The 23247-nt window shown below is 44.4% G+C and overlaps 1 long non-coding RNA gene across 1 annotated transcript; it reads right to left on the bottom strand.

The window, feature by feature from the left end:
* Positions 1–21502: 21502 nt before the first annotated feature.
* On the bottom strand, positions 21503–22402 carry LOC114429600 (uncharacterized). Its single transcript, XR_003669825.1, has 2 exons — positions 22372–22402; positions 21503–22206 (listed from the first exon to the last, which is right to left on the bottom strand). It is a non-coding gene; the product is annotated as an uncharacterized LOC114429600 (long non-coding RNA).
* Between the last annotated feature and the right edge of the window lie 845 nt (positions 22403–23247).

The raw sequence follows: 23247 nt of genomic DNA on the forward strand, positions 1-23247 counted from the left end.
TGGAAGGAGGCATGCGAGGATATGGACCAGGCATCATGTCAGGCCTGGATACGGCACTCCAGGAGACATGTTCCCGGTGCCTTGGACTAGAAGACATTGCATGAGATGAAATTCTGTGTCTGGACCCAGAGAGACAATGAGACTGATTTTCTCTCTCTTTCAGTGAAATTGTATGTTTTCTTGTGATTGTTTTGATGTGTGTGAATAAACATTCATACTTGAAATTGAATCCCTGTGTTATAGAACTATTTATGACAAAGTTTGACCTCACATGGACAGACCTGGTGCACAGAGAAAGCAAAAGCCAGATGTTTTCAGTTAATACCATCAGTGTGTAGTTGGCACATTGTGTGCTTAGTAATATGATGCTTTGTGTTAACTGTTGTGCTTAAGCCATCAGAAAAAACTGTAACTGTCTTTGTTTTGATGTGAGCAGCTCCCCCTGCTGGTCATGATTGATCACTACAGCTAGAACTGAACAGCGTTGACACATTTTACATCAGAGTGAATTAGAAAAAAGACAATGAAACAAAAACAACACTGAGCTTAGAAAGTGCACTCACTCACTGAGGTTGTGCAGTATGAAGAGTTTGTGTTGGCTGTGGCTGATCTGATGAAGATGCTGCTCCTCTTCAGGTCTCTGTCTAACTGTCATGAACCCAGAAAGCTGCCCAGCAGAAAACCAGCATCCTGAAGGCTTTGTTCACTTTCAAGGACTTGGAGAGCAGCTTCTGGATCCTGAGGAGAGCTGACAGACCCCAACACAAAGACGGGGACAGGATGATCCAGACCCTGCTGCTGTTCAGCCTGACCTCTGTCTGTCAGGGTCACACACTGAATCTGCAGCAAAAGGAAGCTGTGTCTCTACTCACTGTCTGTCTCTGTCCTTCACAGGGACGTCTGCTGTCAGAGCAGCTCCGACCGTCTATCAGGCAGAGGAGGACGACAGCATCACCATCACATGGGACAGTCCGGTCCACACAGACCTGTCTCACAGCAACATGATCTGTTGGTTCCTCTCAGACCCTGTGAAGGTTTTATATGAGCGATGTGCAGACCTCCTCTTCCTCTGATCATCTCTCTGAGGATCAGTCGCTGCACTTTGATCAGAAATGAACACATGTTTCATAGATGTGTTTACATTTAGTACACTTCATGTCAGAATCAATTACTGTTGATAATGATAAAAAAACCTCCTGCTCTCATCATGTTCTCCTCTGAACCCACACAGCAGCTCATCCATCCTGTCAGCAGGTGGCGCCAGAGAGTCGTTCTAAAAAGACCTTCATGAGAACAGAAGAAGCTCTGGAGCATGTTTGAGGACACAGACACTGAACAGTTAATTACAGTCTTTATTAGAGCACAGCAGCATGCTGATTCAGCAGGTTCACAGCCTGAAAGAGTTAAAGGATGAGGAGGAGGAGGATGAAGAGACTGAAACACACAGAGAGGTCAGACTCTATAACCATGACGTGGTCTTGTTCCTGAAGTTAATGACATCAGTTATCTCCTCTTGCAGCACAAGAATAACACACTACATGTCAACACTTACTGTGCTGAACTTCTTACAGTGTAAATACTGTTGTATGACAGGGGTTAAATAAAGTATAAAGTATAAAAGTTCTTCAGTTCTTCATGTCAAAATAAAAGTGCAGCAGTCTGAACATTGAGATGCATCATAACAGGAGAACAAGAGGTGAATAACCACCCACTGCAAAGTCCCTCATCAGCATGTATCGTATGAAAGGAGGAGACTGACAACAGCACCACAACACAGTAACTGAGTGGACAAGCTTAACTTCAGTGTGTAACCCTTCATGTGCTGTTGATGTCATTTCATATTAATTACTCAATTAGTATATTAATTTCACCAGAAGCAGCATTGTATGTGGTGGCTTGTTGTTCTGAGACACAAGACTTACGTTTCTCTCTAAAAACAAAAAATAAAACTACAACGACCATCAGGAGAACTCCTACTGTCAGTCCAATGATGAGTCCTGTCCGTCCTCCTGTCTGCTGGTGGACTCAGAGTGGACTCAGAGCTGGTCTGTCAGTGTGTGTCTGAGCAGCAGCTGCTGTAAAGGACAAAAATGTGAGTTGAGACTTGTTGATGTTTAAATGAACATGTGGACTGTTTGAATTGAACCTGATGCTGTCTGTCTGTACAGAATATATATGTTACAGTTAGAAGAACAGAAATCAGACAGTTCTCAGCAGACAGCAGCTTTAACTTACTCACCAGAGACTGTGAGCTCACAGCTGGAAGAACCAGAACCAGAAGCTGTCCTCACATCACACACATACAGACCAGAGTCTTCAGTCCTGAGTCTGGACAGATGAAGTCTGATTCGTCCTTCTCTGAGGGCGTCTGTGTCACTCTGGACTCTTCCTGAAAAACCTTCATCCACAGACTCTGAGAGCTCAACACCAGCATGGACCTGATACAGGACTGATTTCTGGTTGGTTAAATGTCACTGACATAAATGTCCTCAGTCTTAGTCTGAGTGTCTGTGGGGAACGTCCACTCCAGTGTGTGGTGGTTCTCCTCTGCCTGATAGGAGCTCTGTGTCTCCTTCACTTCAAGTGCTGCTGCTGAGGAGGTGAGGATGAGGAGCAGCAGGATCATCTTCTCTCTGTGAGAGGACACAGAGGTGAAGAGTCATCAGGTTCAGCACGGCTGTATGTTATGGTGAATGTGAGCTATGGACTGGAAACAGTTGTTCTTTGATAAATATTAGAGCTTTGTGCAAAAAGGAGAATTACTTATTTTGACTCCACAGAGCCTGGTGGTGTTTGACTGTCGTTATGATTATTATCACTGTGATGCTGCACCATTCCCTCTATCTACATAAGACTACTTGAATCCTTCTATTGAGTATGATGTTTAAAGAAAACTTCCACTCAAGTCATTATTTGGTACAGTATCTGTACATTAGTACAGAAATGTAGTAAGATCAGAAACAAAAGACTGAATGTGTCCACATGTGTCTCTTGGTGGGTCCATGTTGTCCCTCCTGTCATGTCTTTGTTCCATCAACATGTGTTTGAGCTGCTAAACTCATTCTGTACAAACACCTTGTTCTCACACTTCTATACAAACAGTCTCACACACTAACACACAACAACACACTGGCTCTTACCTTGTGTCTCTGCACAGCCGGCCAGTGTTAGGTTGTGTCTGATGTTCTCGTAGAAAAACCCTCAGTGCAGAAAGTTCCTCATTTACATGAAGGGCAGCACTCAACTGATCGAAAATAACTGATCGTTAGGATGAAAACAAGATAGATTTCTGTGCTCAACGTCCCTGATGCATGAACAGAGGTGGGTTATCAGGTCTGAACCTGCAGGTGACAGCGGCTGTAATAGAGCAGCAGCCTGAAGCAGAGTGAACAAACATTTATGAACAGAAAAAGTCCTCATGTTTCCACAGAGGCTCAGTCAGAGCCACCTCTTATTGGTTTTATGAAATTTCATGCAATAATTATTATTTTTACACAGCCTGCTAATCTAATGATAAGATCAACCTGCTGCCAGTGCAAACGTCCTGATGAGCATTAACAGAGTGTACACACCGTCACAGGACAGGAACAGCTGCTGCTGCTCAGACACACACTGACAGACCAGCTCTGAGTCCAGCTCTGAGTCCACCAGCAGACCCAGGAGGACGGACAGGACTCATCATTGGACTGACAGTAGGAGTTCTGCTGATGGTCTTTGTAGTTTTATTTTGGTGTTTGGAGAGAATCTGAAGTCTGGTGTCTCAGAACAACAACCCTCCACATACGATGCAGTTAGTGGTGAAACTAAGATACTTGAGTGATTAATAAGAAATGATCAACAGCACATGAAGGGTTAAACACTGAAGTTAGGATTAGCCACTCATATAAGTTTGGGGACACAGTAAATGAGTTCCCAGTCTGAACAGGTTTGTATTGAGTACACTGTTAAAAAAAGCTGTATATATTATTATATTATATATATATATAATATATATATATATATATATATATATATATATATATATATATATATATATAAAGCTTTTTTAACAGTGTACTCAATACAAACCTGTTCAGACTGGGAACTCATTTACTGTGTCCCCAAACTTATATGAGTGGCTAATCCTAACTTCAGTGTTTAACCCTTCATGTGCTGTTGATCATTTCTTATTAATCACTCAAAGGTATCTTAGTTTCACCACTAACTGCATCATATGTGGAGGGTTGTTGTTCTGAGACACCAGACTTCAGATTCTCTCCAAACACACAAAATAAAACTACAAAGACCATCAGCAGAACTCCTACTGTCAGTCCAATGATGAGTCCTGTCTGTCCTCCTGGGTCTGCTGGTGGACTCAGAGCTGGACTCAGAGCTGGTCTGTCAGTGTGTGTCTGAGCAGCAGCAGCTGTTCCTGTCCTGTGACGGTGTGTACACTCTGTTAATGCTCATCAGGACGTTTGCACTGGCAGCAGGTTGATCTTATCATCATTAGATTAGCAGGCTGTGTAAAAATAATAATTATTGCATGAAATTTCATAAAACCAATAAGAGGTGGCTCTGACTGAGCCTCTGTGGAAACATGAGGACTTTTTCTGTTCATAAATGTTTGTTCACTCTGCTTCAGGCTGCTGCTCTATTACAGCTCGCTGTCACCTGCAGGTTCAGACCTGATAACCCACCTCTGTTCATGCATCAGGGACGTTGAGCACAACAGAAATCTTATGTTGTTTTCATCCTAACTGTCAGTTATTTTCGATCAGTTGAGTGCTGCCCTTCATGTAAATGAGGAACTTTCTGCACTGAGGGTTTTTCTACGAGAACATCAGACACAACCTAACACTGGCCGGCTGTGCAGAGACACAAGGTAAGAGCCAGTGTGTTGTTGTTGTGTTAGTGTGTGTGACTGTTTGTATAGAAGTGTGAGAACAAGGTGTTTGTACAGAATGAGTTTAGCAGCTCAAACACATGTTGATGGAACAAAGACATGACAGGAGGGACAACATGGACCCACCAAGAGACACATGTGGACACATTCAGTCTTTTGTTTCTGATCTTACTACATTTCTGTACTAATGTACAGATACTGTACCAAATAATGACTTGAGTGGAAGTTTTCTTTAAACATCATACTCAATAGAAGGATTCAAGTAGTCTTATGTAGATAGAAGGAATGGTGCAGAGCATCAAACAGTCATAATAATCATAACGACAGTCAAACAGCCACCAGGCTCTGTGGAGTCAAAATAAGTAATTCTCCTTTTTGCACAAAGCTCTAATATTTATCAAAGAACAACTGTTTCCAGTCCATAGCTCACATTCACCATAACATACAGCCGTGCTGAACCTGATGACTCTTCACCTCTGTGTCCTCTCACAGAGAGAAGATGATCCTGCTGCTCCTCATCCTCACCTCCTCAGCAGCAGCACTTGAAGTGAAGGAGACACAGAGCTCCTATCAGGCAGAGGAGAACCACCACATCACACTGGAGTGGACGTTCCCCACAGACACTCAGACTAAGCCTGAGGACATTTATGTCAAATGTGGACATTTTACCAACCAGAAAGCCTCAGTCCTGTATCAGGTCCATGCTGGTGTTGAGCTCTCAGAGTCTGTGGATGAAGGTTTTTCAGGAAGAGTCCAGAGTGACACAGACGCCCTCAGAGAAGGACGAATCAGACTTCATCTGTCCAGACTCAGGACTGAAGACTCTGGTCTGTATGTGTGTGATGTGAGGACAGCTTCTGGTTCTGGTTCTTCCAGCTGTGAGCTCACAGTCTCTGGTGAGTAAGTTAAAGCTGCTGTCTGCTGAGAACTGTCTGATTTCTGTTCTTCTAACTGTAACATATAATATTCTGTACAGACAGACAGCATCAGGTTCAATTCAAACAGTCCACATGTTCATTTAAACATCAACAAGTCTCAACTCACATTTTTGTCCTTTACAGCAGCTGCTGCTCAGACACACACTGACAGACCAGCTCTGAGTCCACCTCTGAGTCCACCAGCAGACACAGGAGGACGGACAGGACTCATCATTGGACTGACAGTAGGAGTTCTCCTGATGGTCTTTGTAGTTTTATTTTTTGTTTTTAGAGAGAAACTGAAGTCTTGTGTCTCAGAACAACAAGCCACCACATACGATGCTGCTTCTGGTGAAATTAATATACTAATTGAGTAATTAATATGAAATGACATCAACAGCACATGAAGGGTTAAACACTGAAGTTAAGCTTGTCCACTCAGTTACTGTGTTGTGGTGCTGTTGTCAGTCTCCTCCTTTCATACGATACATGCTGATGAGGGACTTTGCAGTGGGTGGTTATTCACCTCTTGTGTCTCCTGTTATGATGCATCTCAATGTTCAGACTGCTGCACTTTTATTTTCTGACATGAAGAACTGAAGAACTTTTATACTTTATACTTTATTTAACCCCTGTCATACAACAGTATTTACACTGTAAGAAGTTCAGCACAGTAAGTGTTGACATGTAGTGTGTTATTCTTGTGCTGCAAGAGGAGATAACTGATGTCATTAACTTCAGGAACAAGACCACGTCATGATTATAGAGTCTGACCTCTCTGTGTGTTTCAGTCTCTTCATCCTCCTCCTCCTCATCCTTTAACTCTTTCAGGCTGTGAACCTGCTGAATCAGCATGTTGCTGTGCTCTAATAAAGACTGTAATTAACTGTTCAGTGTCTGTGTCCTCAAACATGCTCCAGAGCTTCTTCTGTTCTCATGAAGGTCTTTTTAGAACGACTCTCTGGCGCCACCTGCTGACAGGAAATGGATGAGCTGCTGTGTGGGTTCAGAGGAGAACATGATGAGAGCAGGAGGTTTTTTTATCATTATCAACAGTAATTGATTCTGACATGAAGTGTACTAAATGTAAACACATCTATGAAACACGTGTTCATTTCTGATCAAAGTGCAGCGACTGATCCTCAGAGAGATGATCAGAGGAAGAGGAGGTCTGCACATCGCTCATATAAAACCTTCACAGGGTCTGAGAGGAACCAACAGATCATGTTGCTGTGAGACAGGTCTGTGTGGACCGGACTGTCCCATGTGATGGTGATGCTGTCGTCCTCCTCTGCCTGATAGACGGTCGGAGCTGCTCTGACAGCAGACGTCCCTGTGAAGGACAGAGACAGACAGTGAGTAGAGACACAGCTTCCTTTTGCTGCAGATTCAGTGTGTGACCCTGACAGACAGAGGTCAGGCTGAACAGCAGCAGGGTCTGGATCATCCTGTCCCCGTCTTTGTGTTGGGGGTCTGTCAGCTCTCCTCAGGATCCAGAAGCTGCTCTCCAAGTCCTTGAAAGTGAACAAAGCCTTCAGGATGCTGGTTTTCTGCTGGGCAGCTTTCTGGGTTCATGACAGTTAGACAGAGACCTGAAGAGGAGCAGCATCTTCATCAGATCAGCCACAGCCAACACAAACTCTTCATACTGCACAACCTCAGTGAGTGAGTGCACTTTCTAAGCTCAGTGTTGTTTTTGTTTCATTGTCTTTTTTCTAATTCACTCTGATGTAAAATGTGTCAACGCTGTTCAGTTCTAGCTGTAGTGATCAATCATGACCAGCAGGGGGAGCTGCTCACATCAAAACAAAGACAGTTACAGTTTTTTCTGATGGCTTAAGCACAACAGTTAACACAAAGCATCATATTACTAAGCACACAATGTGCCAACTACACACTGATGGTATTAACTGAAAACACATCTGGCTTTTGCTTTCTCTGTGCACCAGGTCTGTCCATGTGAGGTCAAACTTTTGTCATAAATAGTTCTATCAACACAGGGATTCAAATTTCAAGTATGAATGTTTATTCACACACATCAAAACAATCACAAGAAAACACACAATTTCACTGAAAGAGAGAGAAAATCAGTCTCATTGTCTCTCTGGGTCCAGACACAGAATTTCATCGTCTCATGCAATGTCTTCTAGTCCAAGGCCCGGGGAACATGTCTCCTGGAGTGCCGTATCCAGGCCTGACATGATGCCTGGTCCATATCCTCGTATGCCTCCTTCCAGATGCTGGATGTCTAGTAATTCTGTGGAGTAACAGTTTCAGTTTTACATGTACAGTATTGTTGTTTTTCTCATTAGAGTATGGTACACCTACAAAACTTAGTGTGAGGGAACTGTACTAACCCATTCTCATCAACATGTCCTTATGATGCTTGCTACAGTGTCATTCCATGGTTGATCACATGATCCACTACTGTAGCTCTGATGACATCAGTAATTCTATTTCTTCTTCCTCGTTCCTCTTCACCTCCTCGTCTTTGTCCTACATATTTGTGGTTTGATTTGTTGACAGTGCTGCAGCTTTGTGTGACTGTATCTGTGCAGAGTGTGTCAGTCAGTGATGTCACTGGGCTGTAAAGACACACAAAGCTCTGTCCTGCATTGAAACTGGCACACAGACACACACACACACTAGCAGCAGCTGGTCCTGTCTTCCAGCCTGGGATGCTCTGACTGTCAGCAGTGCTCTGAAGGACTCTCACTCTCTCAGTGTGTTTAAGGAGCTTTTCCTTCTCCAGAGGTTGCTTCAGGTTGTAGAGCTGCTCTGTTTGTGCTCTGGTTGTTGGCTGTGATGTGTGTTATTGTGAATGTGAGCAGAAACAGTGATGGAGTCACATTGAACAGTGATGTCAGACACACACAGCCACACACCTTCATCCACAGCATGAGCAGCAATGCTGTGGAACTGGTCTGGTTGGACAGAGTCCCTCTAAAAGGAACAGCTGAGTTGTTCTGTGTAGACGGTGATTCTGTCCTGCTGCAGGTTGTGTGTCTGTGATCAGAGTTCAGCTGCACAGAGACACAAGGTAAGAGCCAGTGTGTTGTTGTTGTGTTAGTGTGTGTGTGACTGTGTAGAAGTGTAAAAACAAGGTGTGTGTACAGAATGAGTTTAGCAGCTCAAACACATGTTGATGGATTTGACCTTTGAACTGTTTCTGTCTCCTTGAAGAGGATCTGACCAGTCACAGCTTCATGCTGCTGTTATGTTGAAGCTGCTTCTTCTGCTCTCTGCTTCTCTCACAGACGTACAAACAAAATGGCTGCAGAGTTCCTGGAGTCATACAACAATAGTTTCACTTCCAGCAGCCGTGTGTGTGTGTGTGTGTGTGTTTGTTGTGTAACAGTGAAACAAAGTAAATCCAGTGAATGTTTCAGGCTTGATGTGAGCTGCTGTCTGTTCTGAACATGAACATTTATGATGTTTACATAGGGGTGTTTGATTTGACGATAAATGATCGTGAAGGATTTGAACGTATCGGCGATCTGCCAGAACGGACAGATCGTTTTATCGTCCATAGAGCACCTTCTATTAATTGCAGTTTTATGTTCGCGCAGACGCATGAGTTTTTTTCCTCGTCCAACTCTCAGTGCGCTTAATGTGAACATGACCAACCTATGACAGCCTCCCTGTTAGGAAGCTACGGCTGAAAACGAAAAGAGAACAGAGGAACTGGACCCTAAAACGAACTCCACCTTTATGTTCGGTGCTGTTTCTGCCGGCAGCAGCGGCGCGTCTTCTAAGCCTGTGTGTGTCTGTGTGTGTGTGTGTGTACATCAGATGCAGACAGAGGCAGCAGCTAATGACGTCACCAAAACAATAACGCAGGCATTTGATGAAGAGGCTCCATGAGGACTCTAGTAAACGGTGGACAGAGGTGACAGCAGCAGCTCCGTTTGTCCTTAGACATGATTCCCATGAAAGTTTGATCATTTGTTCTAAATCACATTGAACTTTAAGAGTTACTTAAGTCTCAATACTGTATTTACTGTTTAACCTTAGGAGGCTCACTTCAGTCTGTTTAATGACTGTTGAATAATAATTTACAGAACTACATTAGGCTTCTTTTTAACCTATTTGAAATAAAACTATATTTTGTTCTGTAATCGTTATTTAAATTTTCATGTTTATTGAAAACTAATACTGAGTGCACGTTATCAGAGTTTACTTTTAGATCTACTGATAGTTTTTGAGAAGTGACAGAGTAGCTACCTGACATCATTCACACAGAAACATGCAAATTAGTGTCAATGTAAAAACAAATCGTGATAAAATCGAGATTTTATCATTAAAGAATCGTGATATAAAATTTTTGCCATATCGCCCAGTGTGTGACTGAGTTTCAGTCAGACTGTAGATTGATGTTGTTGTAGCCGTACTGACTGAACCTGATGACTCTTCACCTCTGTGTCCTCTCACAGAGAGAAGATGATCCTGCTGCTCCTCATCCTCACCTCCTCAGCAGCAGCACTTGAAGTGAAGGAGACACAGAGCTCCTATCAGGCAGAGGAGAACCACAACATCACACTGGAGTGGACGTTCCCCACAGACACTCAGACTAAGACTGAGGACATTTATGTCAAATGTGGACATTTTACCAACCAGAAAGCCTCAGTCCTGTATCAGGTCCATGCTGGTGTTGAGCTCTCAGAGTCTGTGGATGAAGGTTTTTCAGGAAGAGTCCAGAGTGACACAGACGCCCTCAGAGAAGGACGAATCAGACTTCATCTGTCCAGACTCAGGACTGAAGACTCTGGTCTGTATGTGTGTGATGTGAGGACAGCTTCTGGTTCTGGTTCTTCCAGCTGTGAGCTCACAGTCTCTGGTGAGTAAGTTAAAGCTGCTGTCTGCTGAGAACTGTCTGATTTCTGTTCTTCTAACTGTAACATATAATATTCTGTACAGACAGACAGCATCAGGTTCAATTCAAACAGTCCACATGTTCATTTAAACATCAACAAGTCTCAACTCACATTTTTGTCCTTTACAGCAGCTGCTGCTCAGACACACACTGACAGACCAGCTCTGAGTCCAGCTCTGAGTCCACCAGCAGACACAGGAGGACGATGGACAGGACTCATCATTGGACTGACAGCAGCAGAAGCAGCAGGAGTTGTCCTGGGTCTTGTTGTAGTTTTAGTTTGTGTTGTTTTAAACAACAACCAGAGACACAATCATAGAGAATAAAATCAGCACCAACATCTTAGTAAATATGCCATTTGCTGTAAATGTCTCTGATTGATGAACTGATTCATAAAGCAATAATCATTATTGATTAGCAAAGCCTTCTACTGCAGCTAGCATGCTCAGCTAGCAGCAGTCTCAGACTGTTTATCATGTATGAGCTGAGTCAGTGTGATCTGTGGATTTAAAGTCTCACAGACAGAGCAGCAGCTCTGCTGCCTGTCTGTCTATGATAATATCTGCCGTGTCTGTGACTGTCCGTGTGTCCGTGACGTGTCTGCCAGCTGATCTTATGCAGGTTGTGGCGCCATTCTCCCATTACTCCAGGTAGTGGGGGAACAGCGCCACCTGTAGTCCGTCACCGGTAACATCATGTGACTTCTGAGGAAGACTGCAGGAAGCAGTCGGAACATGTCATGGGATGTATGGCCAGCGACACGAAATCCCCAAAGAGCTGAGGAAGAAACAACGTGGAAGCAGAGGGGGCAAAAGAAGACAGCTGAGGAAAAGAAGATACAAGCCGTATCTTCCTTCTATCGTCATGGGTAATGTTAGATCACTGGGTAAGATGGAAGAGTTAACATCTCTCACAAAGAGCGAGTGTGTGTTTCGTGAGGCGTCTGTAATGTGCTTTACAGAGACGTGGCTGCACGCAAACATACCGGACTCTACCGTGAGTTTAGCCGGCTTTCAGTTGGTACGGGCGGACAGGAACTGCACCGAGAGCGGCAGGAAGAAAGGAGGGGGACTGGCGCTCTGTGAACAACCGGTGGTGCCGCCCGGGACACGTTACGGTAAAGGAGCGTGTGTGCAGCCCGGACATTGAACTGCTAGCGGTGAGTCTACGTCCGTATTATTTGCCCAGAGAGTTCTCTCACGCCATTGTACTCGTTGTTTATATTGCTCCCTCGGCTGAGGCGTCGCGGGCTACTGACGTCATCAGCTCTGTGACCGCGAGGCTTCAGACCCAGCACCCTAATGCCTTCATAGCGATTTCTGGCGATTTTAACCATGTTAATCTGAAATCAACTCTGCCCACTTTCAAGCAGTTTGTGGACTGTAAAACAAGAGAAAATAAAACTCTAGATTTACTGTATGCTAATGTTAAAGAGGCATACAGCTCCATAGCTCTCCCTCCCTTGGGCAGATCAGACCATAGCCTAGTCCACCTCAAACCCCAGTATATACCAGCAGTACAGCGGCAGCCGGTGACCACCAAAACTGTACGGAGGTGGACACCGGAAGCCCTGGAGACCCTGCAGGGATGTTTTGAGGTGACTGACTGGGATGTGTTCTGTGACACCCACGGTGAGGATGTAGACACACTCACAGACTGTATCACAGAATATGTTCATTTTTGCACAGATTCTCTAATCCCCACCAGGTCAATACGCTGCTTTCCAAACAATAAACCATGGGTGACAAAGGACATCAAGGCATCACTCAACAGAAAGAAGACAGCCTTCTTGAGTGGAGACAGAGAGGAGATGAGGAGGGCCCAGGCAGAGGTGAAGGAGAAGATTGGAGAGGGCAAGGAGAGCTACAGGAGGAAGCTGGAGAGCCAACTTGCCCGGAACAACTTGAGGGAGGTATGGAGTGGCATGAGAACCATCACCGGCCACAATAGGATCTCGGACCAGCTGATGGATGGAGATCTGCAGGAGGCCAACCAGCTGAACCTGTTTTTCAACAGGTTTGATAGTCCACTCCCTGACCACCCTCCCCCTCCCTGTGATGCACCATTAACACCTGTCTATAACAACAATGTACCTCCTCCTCCTCCCCCTCCCCCTAACCATACTAACCAGTTTCACCTCCCCATCAATAACATCACCCTGCCCCCCTTACCCCACCTTCCATTAACAACCCCCCACCCTCCCCCATCAGATCTCTCTCTCTGCTCTTCTGTGTCCACAGTTACCATCACCACAGAAGATGTGAGGAGGGAGTTCAGTCGCCTACGACCGGGAAAAGCTGCAGGACCGGACGGACTCAGCCCCAGAGTACTCAGGGACTGCGCCACACAGCTGTGTGGGGTCTTCCAGCACATCTTCTCCCTGAGTCTGAGCCTGATGACTGTCCCTGCCCTGTGGAAGACAACATGCCTTGTTCCTGTGCCCAAGACCAAACATCCAAGCACACACAGCGACTACAGACCAGTTGCTCTGACTTCACATGTGATGAAGTCTCTGGAGAGGCTGGTCCTGAAACACCTGCGTGCTGTTGTGGAACCATCGCTGGACCCCCTGCAGTTTGCTTACCAGCCCCGTATTGGAGTGGAGGACGCCATCATCTACCTGCTGCACAGAGCACACACCTACTTGGAGGAGGCAGGTAACACTGTTAGAATCATGTTCTTTGATTTTTCCAGTGCGTTTAACACCGTGCAGCCTGCCCTTTTGAAGAGGAAGCTCCTGGACATGCAGGTAGAGACCCCACTGGTCACCTGGATCACTAACTATCTTACAGGTCGACCACAATTTGTGAGGCTGAGGAACATCGTCTCGGACACGATAGTGAGCAGCACGGGGGCACCCCAGGGCACAGTACTGTCTCCATTCCTGTTTACACTCTATACATCGGACTTCAGACACTGCTCACAGTCCTGCCACCTGCAGAAGTTCTCGGATGACTCTGCCATTGTGGGCTGTACCAGCAGAGGTCGGGAGGCGGAGTACATGAGTGTGGTGGACAGCTTCGTGGAGTGGTGCGGACAGAACCACCTGCAGCTGAATGTCACAAAGACAAGAGAGCTGGTGGTGGACTTCAGGAAGCACCAGACACTCCCAAACCCGGTCAGCATCAAGGGTACCAACGTGGACATTGTGGACAGCTACAAATACCTGGGTGTCCACATTGACCACAAACTGGACTGGTCCACAAACGCAGAGGCAATATACAGGAAGGGACAGAGTCGCCTGTATCTACTGAGGAGACTCAGGTCCTTTAACGTCTGCCAGACCATGCTGCAGATGTTTTACCACTCGGTGGTCTCCAGCGTCATCTTCTACGCTGTAGTGTGCTGGGGCAGACGGATGAAGACGGCCGACACCAACAGACTCAACAAGCTCATTAGGAAGGCTGGCTCGGTGCTGGGAGTGGAGCTGGAGTCTGTGGTGGAGGTGACGGAGAGGAGGATGCTGAGGAAACTCCTCAGTATTAGTAACAACACGTCTCACCCCCTGCACGACACACTGCTGTCCTACAGGAGCACATTCAGCGGTAGACTGAGACTACCGAGGAGCAGCACAGAACGCCACAGGAGGTCCTTCCTGCCAGAGGCCATCAGACTGTATAACTCCTCCCCTTTCTGTAGGGAGAAGAGCTGGATGATCATGTCAGGGATCACTGTCATTCCCTCCACTTGTCTATGTTTATGTTTACTTAGCACCTTACATCTCCATATTGTATCCATGTATCATATATTGTGCTCATACTGCGTACTGTACTCTTATTTTGGATTATAGTGACACTTATACTCTTATACTCTGTACTTAACTGCATGTAATGTAACTTGATACCTCTGGCACAAGAATTTCCTTCAGGATTAATAAAGTTTTATCTTATCTTATCTTATCTTATGTCGAGTCAAGGTAAAACACAAAAAACACTGGTCTGATTAAAAAGAATACTATCATAGTTCAAAAAAGGTGAAGACCAAATGAACCTTGTCTCTCTGTCTGTCTGTCTGTCTGTCTGTCTGTCTGTCTGTCTGTCTGTCTGTCTGTCTGTCTGTCTGTCTGTCTCCTGCAGCAGACTCTCCTCCTCCATCTTCCTCGTGTAAAGTGTGAGTGGTGTGCAGACCTCCACTTCTCAGGATCAATCAGGGAACATGTATCATAAATTATTGTGAATGAAGGATTTATTCTTGTCTTATTTATTTGGTGTGGTCTGAACCTGGAGTCTTTCCTGAAGTGACGCACATTAAAATGTTTATTTAGTTTCTCACGTGGAGTTCTGCTGCTCTTTGTTATTATTGATCATATGTACATAATGTAAACATGTGTCTGTATCATCGATGATGTCCTTTAATGTGACTCCTCAGCAGTCTGTATGTAATAAATGTACAAGTCATCACATCTCTGCAGTCTGAGGAGCTTCTCTCTGCACTGATCTGATGCTGTTTCTTCAAGCTTGATGTTCATTTAATGCTCTGATCTGTCATCAGTCGATCAATGTGATCACATCACTGTGAGGTCAGAGCAGCAGCAGCAGCCTGTGACTGACAGTAACACCATGTTCATGTGCTGAACGTGAAGTGACCCCACAGTCATCCCAGAGTGGTGCAGACACAGCTACAGCAGATGATCACATGACCCCTGACAGTCTCTGTGTCATTCAGCCTGTTCACACTCATTCCCTGTGTACAGCAGATTAGCACAGTTAGCAGCTAATGTATTAGCATCCACGAGTCCACTGCTGCACTGTGTGTCTTCACTGTGAGGACAGAGTAGACTTTACTTATTCAGGGCTCAGCCTGCTGCATCAAACACTGTGTGTGACTGCCCCCTGGTGGAGGAACACGATGACTGCAGTCAGGATGTGTGAATGTGAACCAAACACACACTCTGTGCTGTCCCTGTACTGTTGTTGATCACATGTGTTTCTGTGGTCAACAAGTCTCACCTCACATTCCTGTCCTTTACAGACGTCCCCCAGCAGAGACAGGAGGACAGACAGGACTCAGAGCTGCACAGCAGGAGTCCTTTGATATGATCATCATGTTTCCTGTAAAGCACAGAGAGGACTCCACATTAGACTCACAGGAGCAGCAACAGGAGCAGACATTCTTCTTCTGTTACTTACATGTTACTCTGATGGTCCATGTTTGATTTGAACTGAAGAAGACGTCTCAGAAGACGAGACCCTCTGGAACACGTCGTCATGACAACGTCCAAAGTTCAGCTGCAGCTCTCCTCATGTGTCACTGTGGACTCTTCTCTGCAACATCTCTCAGAGACAAATTCCTATGTTGTAGCACATTAGATATCCACACAGCAGCTACATTTAGCATTTAGCAGCTAACATCCAAGCTAACTCATCTCTGTGATGCTAACTGTAGCTGCTAGCTGTGTAAATATCAATCATTCAGAACAGTTTGAACATCTGAGACTAAATGTGCCTTTTTACAGCACACAGATGGAAGCAGGAAGTCAGATTAAACAGGAAGACACAGTTTGAACACACTGATGATTTTAATGCTGAAAAACAGCTGATCATCAGATCAGATCAGATCAGAAATACTTTATTGATCCCAGGGGGAAATTGCTTTCATTCCAGGGGCTCCATGTATATTCAAAAGACAGGTTAGAAATATAAATAAGGTAAAGTCGTAAGCGTAACATAAAAATAAAACCTAATAAATTCTAAACATTAATAAACATTCAAGTAAAATCCTGGCAAGTGAAGACTGAAGTCATATATAATACAACTTGTACCGTGTGCAGTAAAATCCAATCCATCATAACTCCATGTGACAGGCAGCATCAGATCAGTTTGTACCGAGGCAAAGAAGAGTCCTATCCCACATCATGAATATCATGACATAATAAAATGTAACTCCAGCAGGAGCTGTTACATATAAGACATAGAGGACGTCAACATTCAGACAACAAACGGTTAAAGAGTGTGAATACTTGGCTGCTACAAGATAAACATCAGATCAGATCATCAATCAGCAAATGTAACTCTGTCAATAAATAACATATCTGTCTCAGTCTGTAATGAAGCTGAAACAACACACAGCATGGCCGACCTCTGGAAGAGCTGTGGACAGAGTCAGTCCATCACTCAGAGACAACAGCAAAGAACTACACAGTGACTCTGCTGTTAGTTTCTCTTTCTGTGTCTCATAAGAAAACAAACTGTAACCACAAAGACAACCAGGAGACCTGCTGCTGCTGTCAGTCCAATGATGAGGACTGTCCATTGTCCTCCTGTGTCTGCTGGTGGACTCAGAGCTGGTCTGTCAGTGTGTGTCTGAGCAGCAGCTGCTGTAAAGGACAAAAATGTGAGTTGAGACTTGTTGATGTTTAAATGAACATGTGGACTGTTTGAATTGAACCTGATGCTGTCTGTCTGTACAGAATATTATATGTTACAGTTAGAAGAACAGAAATCAGACAGTTCTCAGCAGACAGCAGCTTTAACTTACTCACCAGAGACTGTGAGCTCACAGCTGGAAGAACCAGAACCAGAAGCTGTCCTCACATCACACACATACAGACCAGAGTCTTCAGTCCTGAGTCTGGACAGATGAAGTCTGATTCGTCCTTCTCTGAGGGCGTCTGTGTCACTCTGGACTCTTCCTGAAAAACCTTCATCCACAGACTCTGAGAGCTCAACACCAGCATGGACCAGATACAGGACTGATTCTTTCTGTCTGGTTATATGATCACAGTAGACATCAATGTCCTCAGTCTTAGTCTGAGTGTCTGTGGGGAACGTCCACTCCAGTGTGATGTTGTGGTTCTCCTCTGCCTGATAGGAGCTCTGTGTCTCCTTCACTTCAAGTGCTGCTGCTGAGGAGGTGAGGATGAGGAGCAGCAGGATCATCTTTTCTCTGTGAGAGGACACAGAGGTGAAGAGTCATCAGGTTCAGTCAGACAGATGTGAGGGAAGCTGTCAAAGTTAAAAACCATCAGTCACATCTCTGCATGCCGTACGACGTGAAACACTGAAAGCTTATCAGCAGAGAAGAAGGAGGGTCCACACTAATCTTAATTAAAATCTAATTTCCGATCTCCTTTGCTGTAAAGGATCACTTTGGTCCACACAGCTACAGGATTATTCTGAGTGTAATATTACAACAAATTCCTCACACACTGCTGTTCTTCTGTCTGTGTGTTCTGCACACACACATTCTCCACATTCATCACGCCCACAATACATTCAACCAATAAAAATAAATCCAACTGCATTTAATGTAACTTGATACCTCTGGCACAAGAATTTCCTTCGGGATTAATAAAGTTTTATCTTATCTTATCTTAACCAACCACAGAATTGTTCACACAGCAGTGAGAAAAAAAAGTTCTGCCCGGGCCATGTGTCCGAGAGCGCTGCAGAACAGGCGCCGAGAGAAAAATGACGTCATTTGTGGGCGTAACATCGGCAGGGGGAAAGGAGTTCTCTGTTCTCGTGGAGTATGGATCCAGCTTTGAGGTTTTTAGATAATAAAATGAGAGAGAAGAAAGAAGTTATAATCCATAAAGTTCAAGAACATCTGCAAATATTTATGGATGGATCCAAAGAACCAGAATGTGGGAGGGTGACGATCAGCATAAATAAGGAAAGGATATAGAATACCTGATCACATGTCGGGCTACATGGCTGAGATGTTGGCAGTACTTAAGGCTCTTGAAAGAGTTGAAAGCTATAAACCAGACTGTGCCGTCATCTGCTGTGAATCAGCGTCAACTATACTGACAATGAATGAGGCCCGCTCAAAATCAAGACCTGATCTAGTAATGCAAATGTGCCTAATATCATATAAATTTCTATAAAATTCTATGGCGTACACAGCTGTGTAGGGAAAGGCAATAAGTACCCCGGCTGGAACGGAAGAGACGCTGTAGTAATTACCAGATTAAAACTTGACCACTGCAGATTTAGAAGTGGATTAGTCTTGATTGGGAAGCATCCTAATGGACAGTGTGAGTGTGGAGAGGTCGAGACAGTGAAGCATGTAATTTTACAATGTAAAAGATACACAACTCAAAGGAGGAAGCTGTTCAGAGACCTGTGAGAGGCTGGAGAGACTGTTTTTAATATGCACACCTTATTAAACCCGCAAGACTGGAAGGACATGAAGAAGATGATACAATACTGCTCTCCACTGGACTATATAACAAAAGATAATGAATAACTGACCTGGACAGTAAACCTACGGGAACAGTAGAGGCGTGTAGTCTGTCTCGAACCAAAGAAGAAGATCCAGCTTCAAATGGGCTTCGTTTGATCAGCCTGTCAGCGAAGCACTGAAAGATTCGACACGCTCGCGGGGCTTCATTATAACATCACCACTGACACTTTTCTTCACCAATAATCACCTTAACGTCACAATAACACACGAAGTCTTACCTTCACGCTGTGTGGATGTTTTCACCTTTTTTACAGCGAAGCGCAGCGGTCACGAATTCTTCTTCTAGGGGTGGGCGCATCGATCTAAACATCGATAGTATCGATACCAACGTTAGGATCAGTATTTACTCGATACTAGCGTGATGAGATCGATATTTCTCTGGAAGTTTCTCTTCATACCTTCAGCAACTTTACTCGTATTTACTCGCGGTGCAGACAGCGCTGCTCCATCACTCTGCTCAGTGCGCAGGCGCACTCCGCCCCTCTCCCTCCTACAGACGGAGCTCCTGATTGGCTGTAAAGTGCAGCTAGCGTCCTGGAGACTGCAGAGAGGAAGAGGAGCGCTGTTTGGAGTTATTTCACAGCGACCTATGAGGTGTGCAGGAAAGCGACCTGCCGCTGTGGAAACACAACTCATTTACACAAACATAAAGCAGCAGAGCCCAAAGACCTCGAGCTGCAGAGTAAACAGAGGAGGAGGAAGAGGCAGAGGTCACTGACAAAGGCTTTACTGCACAAACACTCATGAATATCCAGGTAGATGATTTAAAAAAGTGAAAGTTCAGAGTAATCTGCAGCATGAATTAATATTGTCTTTCTGAGTGCAGTGATAAGATGTGATTTTAGCAGAAGGACTGAACAGTCATCATATCACCAGCTGAAATAAATCTAGTGTTTCTCAAATTCCAAAATATATCTAATAATGTAATTATATAAGTTTATATAATGATATGTATTTCAGTATGATTAATATAATTATGCTTTGGTGGTATTCTTCATATTTAGGCTCCATGCAGGTAGGTGTTGGATTTTTATCAAATTATCTTAATTATTTTATTCCACCAACATGATTCATAAAGAGCCATGGCTGTCACAAGGTTTTTATATATTTATAAGGATATTATTCTGCTAATCAATATCAACTACTTAAAGGCAAAAAATAATGATTGTATGATCATGAAATTTCAAAGAAATACTGAAATGTTCAGTATCGCCCACCCCTATCTTCTTCCTCTTCTCCCTCTTCTTCCTCTTCTCCCTCTTCTTCTTCCTCTTCTTCTTCCTCTTCTCCCTCTTCCTCTTCTTCTTCCTTAGTTTGTTGGTGGATTGCAAGTCCTCGTGCATTCAAAATAACCAAACGTCTCCTCTGATTGGCTGGTTTCTCTCTGTGGGTGGAGTTTCAAACAGAACAAACATGGCGGCTCGGTTTTTCTGGTATCGTTGAAATAATTCAGTTAAACGAGTTTCTGAAAATATTTGAGGCGACAAATAAACCGTGAAGTTCATGAATGTGACTTAATTTAGAACTTTATCACTTCCTGTACTGATTTACACCGAGCTGCTCAGGACCATGCTCATTTACATACAAGGAGGGACAGTGTGAGAGAGCTGGCTCATTTTCAGGACTGGAATGTCAGCATCAGTCATAGAAGAAGTTTGTCTGACAGGGTGTTGTCTCCTTTCTCTGTGGTTTTCCAGCTCTTTGAGGTTAACGTCTCACATGTGTTCAGTGCGTTTCCACCAAAGCACCAAACAAACCAACAGCTGCTGCATCAAACTTTTCTGTCACTGCTTCAGCTCATCTTCTTCCAGCTGGTTGGATCAACCCTGGTCTGCACTTCCTGTCCAGAAAGTGCAGTTGTAGAAACACTGACTATATCAAAGCTTTTACTTCCAGCAGACATGATCACATGGTTAGTTCAGCATGAGCTGAGTGTTATTTAATGAAGCATTCATGGTGATATATGAAGACACACAGTCACAGTCTGCAGCTAGATACAGGCTACACCCACTATCATTCCACACATTTCAGAAACAACACAAGTAAAAAAGTTACATTTACACTGAGTGTGGACATCAGCTCAAACTGTTTGAGTATTTTTCCAACAACATGAGGAGCAAACTGTGTTTAAATGCATTTAATGTCTGAAAGTGACTGAGAGTTTTCAGCTTAGTTCCTGTACAGATGTCACAGTGAGTGTTCATGTTACACCTCATCCTGTACAATGACTGACAGACCTTTGCTCTGTCACACATGCATTCAAAGACTCAGAATTAAAAGTTAGGGACTTTGGACTCAGCTCTCCTGACTCGGTCCCACCTCTGATGATGACCCCACCTCTGATGTGTTTGGACATCAGCACAGAGTATCCACAGGTTCACTCACACTGTAACAGCTGACTGATGTTGATATGATTCAGACACAAATATGCAGCAGCTGTTGGTGATTATTGCTCCTATTAATGACACAATGAATGCTGTTTGAACAACTGTAAACATCAAACAGTCCTAGCTGTATGTGACCATCAACCTTCCTGTCATAACCCAGGAGGAAAGACATTTACTTCGTTTGTTGGCACACACACACTTCCTCTTCCTGCTTCACCCTAGGTTTTTAACAGGACCCAGGCGCAGACAAAAATAAAGTTCAACAAAAGGAGCTTTATTTAAAGCTGAACTACAAATCTATGACCAGAGGAGCGGGAGAACAAAGGAGGGCTACTGTAAACAGTGGCAATCAAAAGAGCACGAGACAAAAGTACAAATAAACACAAAAGAAAGGACTCACACAGGACTCACATGAGGTTCACAAGGGAAGAACCGACAAAGGGGAAGTGCAGGGCTTCAATAGAGGAGAGACAACACAGGTGAACACAAATAGGGAAGAGCTGGTAATCAGGAGAAGGGAACTGGGAGGAAGTAAAAACTGGCAGGGAGACATACAGGGCAGACAGGACTACAGAATAAGACAAGGGGGACACAGCAACACTGAGGACAAGAGGGAGGAAAGAGGGATCAGAGGAGGAGGAAGACCAATAACAGAAAATACATAACAAATGATGAGGGAACAGAATAAACAGGACAATCCACAACATTCAGTTTCAGCTGAGACTTTTTAGAACTGATGGTTTCTTCAGAACGTCTGATTGAATTTGATTCTGTTATTAAAAAAATAATTAAATGAAAACACACAGAGAAGAGGTGCTTGTGATGCGGCTATCACTCCAAAGAATTGGGATACTGTCAATCCTCCTGTGTCTGCTGGTGGACTCAGAGCTGGACTCAGAGGTGGACTCAGAGCTGGACTCAGAGCTGGTCTGTCAGTGTGTGTCTGAGCAGCAGCTGCTGTAAAGGACAAAAATGTGAGTTGAGACTTGTTGATGTTTAAATGAACATGTGGACTGTTTGAATTGAACCTGATGCTGTCTGTCTGTACAGAATATTATATGTTACAGTTAGAAGAACAGAAATCAGACAGTTCTCAGCAGACAGCAGCTTTAACTTACTCACCAGAGACTGTGAGCTCACAGCTGGAAGAACCAGAACCAGAAGCTGTCCTCACATCACACACATACAGACCAGAGTCTTCAGTCCTGAGTCTGGACAGATGAAGTCTGATTCGTCCTTCTCTGAGGGCGTCTGTGTCACTCTGGACTCTTCCTGAAAAACCTTCATCCACAGACTCTGAGAGCTCAACACCAGCATGGACCAGATACAGGACTGATTCTTTTTTGGTTAAATGTTGACAGTAGACATAAATGTCCTCAGTCTTAGTCTGAGTGTCTGTGGTGAACGTCCACTCCAGTGTGATGTTGTGGTTCTCCTCTGCCTGATAGGAGCTCTGTGTCTCCTTCACTTCAAGTGCTGCTGCTGAGGAGGTGAGGATGAGGAGCAGCAGGATCATCTTCTCTCTGTGAGAGGACACAGAGGTGAAGAGTCATCAGGTTCAGTCAGTTTTTTTATAAAACTTGATTTGTTGTTTTACTGTTACACAACAACACACACACCTAAACCTGAGAGTGTTGTTTGTTGACACACTGTCACTTGTTGCTGGGTAAAAACATCCCTCTGTATGTATCAGAGAGGAAGACGTGACTTCTTGCAGCTGATCAGAAGGACAAAGAGGGAGCACAGCACCTGTCTGTCTGACCGCTCTACTCACAGACCTGGACAGTGTTTCTGCATTTACAGTGACGAGTGCTGCTGTTGTTAACTTGTATCTGATCTACAGCACTCTGCTGCTGGTGGGTGTGACAGACAGCAAACAGGCGGAGCAGGACACAGAGACAGGGACCACCCCCTGCACTCTGCTCCACCCTTCGTGGGTGTTTCCTTTTTGTCACGAGCAGAGTGAAGGCAAAAACAAAACAACAACAGAAGAGTCCA

This window comes from Parambassis ranga, unplaced genomic scaffold, assembly GCF_900634625.1.
Source record: "Parambassis ranga unplaced genomic scaffold, fParRan2.1 scaffold_168_arrow_ctg1, whole genome shotgun sequence".
In the NCBI taxonomy this organism is placed as follows: domain Eukaryota; kingdom Metazoa; phylum Chordata; class Actinopteri; family Ambassidae; genus Parambassis; species Parambassis ranga.